Source organism: Leptonychotes weddellii, unplaced genomic scaffold (assembly GCF_054177405.1).
Source record: "Leptonychotes weddellii isolate Sample4059 unplaced genomic scaffold, ASM5417740v2 HiC_scaffold_6929, whole genome shotgun sequence".
In the NCBI taxonomy this organism is placed as follows: domain Eukaryota; kingdom Metazoa; phylum Chordata; class Mammalia; order Carnivora; family Phocidae; genus Leptonychotes; species Leptonychotes weddellii.
Window position 1 is genome coordinate 1 of NW_028038713.1, and position 4,962 is coordinate 4,962.

Here is a 4,962-nt window from a genome sequence, read left to right on the forward strand (position 1 = left end):
GTGTGTGTGTGTGTGTGTGTCTGTGTGTATACACACACACAATGGAATATTACTCAACCATAAAAAAGAATGAGATCTTGCCATTTTCAATGACATGGATGGAGCTAGAGGGTATAATGCTAATCGAAATAAGTCAGTCAGAGAAAGACAAATACCATATGATTTCACTCCTATGTGGAATTTAAGAAACAAAACAAAGAAAAAAAGAGACAAACCAAGAAACAGACTATTTATTTGAGAGAGAGAGCACAGGTGGCAGGAGGGGCAGAGGGAGAGGGTGAGGCAGACTCCCCACTCAGCGGGGAGCCCCACTTGGAGCTCTATCCCAGGACCCCGGAATCATGACCTATCAAAGGCAGACACTTAACTGACTGAGCCACCCAGGCTCCCGGAGAACCAGACTCTCAGCCATAGAGAACAAACACACTGATGGTCAGCAGAGGGGAGGGGTGGGGGAGGGGGGAAATGGGGTGGGGACTAGGAGTGCACTTATTGTGATGAACCCGGGGTGTTGTATGGAAGTGATGACTCACTCTGTTGAACACCTGAGACTAATGTTACACTGTATGTGTACTAGTTGGAATTGGAATTTTAAAGTTTAGTAAAAAAAAAAAACACTTTGCTAATTGCTTGGTAGCAAACATCCCTCCCCTGAGAGAGCCTAGAGCATGAGGAGGCCCCTCGGCCTGAGCGACTCTGCCCGGCTCAGTGCTCTGCAGGAGGAGGTCATTTTCTCTGCTCACGACGCTTCTAGGGAACAGAAGCCATCAAAATATCTCTTGCCTTTGACCCAGGGACCTCACTTACAGTAACTTATTGAAGGAAATAGTTGGGCCAGAGAGCAAAGGTGGGTGTTCAGGTGGCGTTCATTCACGGTGGGACATCTCCAGCCATAAGGAAATGCAATGAGGAGAATTCATCCAGGCAGCGATAGGGGTGCTCACGAAAGAAGACGTACAGTACAATTCCAGTTTTGTTTAAGAAAAGAGAGACGTATGTCAGATGATGCTCTAAAGCATGAAAGGTGGTTCTTTTTTATGGCTTGCTGCAGTGATGTTTTAAAGTGTTACTAGGTCCCCCCATACTGGGGTGTTTTTGTGTTTTTTTTTTTTTTTTTTCATTTTTTTCCTACAACACAGCTTGCCTGTGAAGTGGAAGAATAATAAAAACTGAGAGAGGACTCCTCGCAGGGGTGGTCTCCGCCCCGGTCAGAGGGCAGCCTCCCTCTCTCCCGTCTGGCTCCCAGGTCACGGTATTCGGGCTGCCCTTTCTCCTCCGAAGGGGTTGGAGTCCCCAGGCAGGTGGTTTCACAATCAGCGGGAGAATTGCATCCACAGGAAGAACCTGGGGCAGGCTGCTTTCCAGACGGCCCACAGAATTGTGCTAAAACACACAGAGTACACAACTTAGCGTCTCAACCATGTTTAAGTGGGTAGTCGGTGGGTGGAGCACATTCACACTGTTGCTCGGCCCCCACCGCCAGCCGTGTCCGGAGCTCTTGCATTCTCGCAAGACAAACTGTCCCCATTAAGCTCCCGCTCGGCCAGCCCCGGTCCCACGGCCTACCGTCGGTGAGTCTGACAACTCCAGGCCCTTACGGAAGTGGACCAAACACACCGTTTGTCGTCTTGTGTCTGGCTTATCTCACGGAGCACGGTGTCCTCCAGGCTCATCCCTGTGGCAGTGGGCATCAGAGTCTCCTTACTTTTGTAAGGCTGTGGGACATCCCACCATGTGGATGGGCCACCTCGTGTTTATCCATCATCTGCAGTAGACACGCTTCCTCCTCTTGGCTGCTGTGAACGTGGGGGGGTGGGGTGTTGCTCAAGACCAGGATACGGACTTGGGCTTTTCCCCTGAGTGACCTGAGAGCCACGGCGACTGTGAATGGAGAGGTCACAGGATGGAGAAGTGTTGACAGCTAAGGATGGGCGCAGGGAGACCAGCTGGGGGGCCCCTGTGGTCATCTGAGCAAAGGCTGGTGGTGGCTCATGTCAGGGGCGTGGCCACGGTCAGGGACATCTGTTTGAAAGGTAGAGAGGAACTGAGGAGAGGTGGAGTAAAGGTAACAGAACATCTGCATCCAGAATTCAGAGGTTCCCATCTAGAGGCGTGAATCTTGGCATCATCAGCTTATGACATGTTGAAAGGAATGAGCGTGGGATAGAAATAGGACATCCAAGGATGAGCCCCAAACTCCTCAGCATCCAGGGGTCAGAGGGATGAGGAAGGACCTGAGAAGAAGCTGAGGCGGAGCCAGAGAGCCAGGGGAAGGGTGTTGAGGAGGAGCATGATCCAGATGAGGCTGCCACCAACCACTGGCTTCTGTGAACCAGAGGTGCAGGGTGAATAAAACAGATAGAAGCCCGTGTTGAGAGTGAGCGCATCCCGATATGGATCTTTGAATTCCAGAATTTGGGATGGCGGGCCAGAGCAGGGACGGCCACCACTGTCTGTCTGGTTCCTTCTAGGAATCCCGATGTCTGTCGTGCATGCGAAGCCACACCCGGGCCAGGGAGCCACCGATGCCAGCCACAGGGGGCAAGCACAGGTCGCAGAGACCAGCATTCCCTTCTTGGATGCCACCCCTCAGCCCGCAGCCCCAGGAGGAGCCAGAGGTAGGCAGCAGTGGAACGAGCACCAGGAGAAGTGAAATTGTTTCCCCCGAGGCACTGCTCCTGGTAATTTTCCTTCACCGGCTTCTCCGCCAGCCCTGCCTTCTGATCTCACGTTGGCCCCATCATCTAGATGCACAAAGCTTGGGCTTGGGTTTCTGACCCCGTCTTACTTACTCCTCTCCCAGGAGTCGGGTTCTGTTTACAGCTGAAGGTATGAGTTCATGGAGAAGAAAGGACTCTTCCCTCTGGCAACATAGCAAAACAGGTGTTTGCTGCCCTCCATCTGCTTCCCTGCTCTCAAGACCACGAGCAGACCACCGGCCTCCTCTTTCCACTCTAGCCAGGCTGCTGGTGCCCCTTCTGCCTCAGTTTCCCTGGCTGTGAAACCATACTGACCAGCAGCAGTGGGAAGACAGGAGATCTCAGGGACAGGCTGTTTGCTGCCCAGGCAGAGAGGCAGACCCCGGCTGCGCTCTCCTGCCCGCCTGTCCTTGTCCCTCCCTCACGTGCTTCTCCTGTTCCTCCTTGGATGGAGGCCTTACAGGCCGTGCCTCCAGCATGAGAGGACCAGCACTCCCACGGGCAAGGTCCTGGTACCGGGATGTCCACCATCTCAAGTGAGAAACCCAGGCAGTGGGCTCTGGGTGCAGAACACAGGGACGTTGGCCCCCACATGAGCCATGCCCCTGACGCACGTGACACGTGACAGTCGTGAGTGTCCCTTGGCCTGGTCTGCAGGAGTGCAAGGTGGTGCCTTGGGCCCACAGAGCGCTGGGGTTTCGGAGGTGTACGACCCACCTGCCTGCAAGCCCACGATGGCGGTCCTGGGCCCCCTGCCTGTCCCAGATGCCAGTGGGCTTTGGCCTCAGACCGCCTCTGTTCCGGGGCATAGCGGTAGGGCAGCATTTCCCACCAGCATCCCTGTGTGACGGACGTCACTTACTGACCGCTTCCAGAGGGCCAGGCGCTGCAAACACATTGCCTCCATGCTCCCAGAGGCCCTGCAGGCAGACATATCAATCCTGTCTATAGTGGAGGCCGGGGACGGGTCTGTGTCACACAGCTCCAGTTCGCTGACTGAGGGTGGGTGTGAGGCCAGAGCTGCTGGCCCCCCAACCCACACTCCTCCCACCTACCCCTCAGGGAAAAAAAACCACTTACAATCTGCCATCCTTAATACCTGTCATTATTTTATTCCACATCCATGGGTTAAGACACTGCAAAGTGGAATCTCTTTGCTGTTTATTTAAGTGACGTGAAGTTATGTTGAAAAATTATTTTTAGGGGCGCCTGGGTGGCTCAGTTGTTAAGCGTCTGCCTTCGGCTCAGGTCGTGGTCCCAGGGTCCTGGGATCGAGCCCCGCATCGGGCTCCCTGCTCGGCGGGAAGTATGCTTCTCTCTCTCCCACTCCCCCTGCTTGTGTTCCCTCTCTCACTGTGTCTCTCTGTCAAATAAATAAATAAAATCTTAAAAAAAAAAGAAAAATTATTTTTAGTTCCAAAACATGGGAAAGTAGCAGAGAACGTTTGCTTATGTTGCTTCTCTGCCTTGACTGAAATCTGGTGTGTTTTTCTTCATTAACTCTTTGGAATTTATGTAGTTGTAAATAAATATAGTTGTATTTATTCATATATATACAAACATATTGAACCCACCTTATTTATCTCTATGATACATACAGATATCTACATGATATATAAATGTACTGTTTGTAATCATAACCTATATTTACTAACTTTTTCAAAAGATTTATATGACAGAGAGCAAGTGAGAGAGCACAAGCAGGGGGAGTGGCAGAGGCAGAGGGAGAAGCCAGCTCCCCGCTGAGCAGGGAGCCCGACGCGGGGCTCGATCCCAGGACCCTGGGATCTTGACCTGAGCCGAAGGCAGATGCTTCACTGACTGAGCCAGCCAGGTGCCTGTGTATTTAGTAACATTTTAATAAATGCTTTACATATATTATAAAATAATAATTCTTTATAGAACATTTATTATAAAGATAATTTTGGTCTATCTATAACTGGTGACATGTTGTCTCTGCACTGAGAGGCCCTATTTCTGGGTAGAAGACACGCCCACAGGTGGTGTTCACAATAGTGAGACCCAGGAAGGGCTTGAACACCCATCAGTACAAGAATGGTTGGGTCAGATTTGCTCTGTTCTTACTGTGGAGTATGATACATCCAGCATAAGGAATGGAGTAGAGCCCTTGGTACCAAGGGGCTCTATCTCAAAGCCTAATGTGGGGAGCAGGGCCACGCTGAGCAGAGCTGCCGTGCACCTGTGGTCCACGCGCACCTGACACCCAGTGGCAGGGCGTGATCCTTGTGGGAACCTGCTTGTG

General features: G+C 51.9%; 1 long non-coding RNA gene across 1 annotated transcript; it reads left to right on the top strand.

The window, feature by feature from the left end:
* Positions 1-8: 8 nt before the first annotated feature.
* On the top strand, positions 9-4,225 carry LOC145719750 (uncharacterized). The gene is made up of 2 exons (XR_014142583.1): positions 9-2,618; positions 2,804-4,225. It is a non-coding gene; the product is annotated as an uncharacterized LOC145719750 (long non-coding RNA).
* Positions 4,226-4,962: the final 737 nt, after the last annotated feature.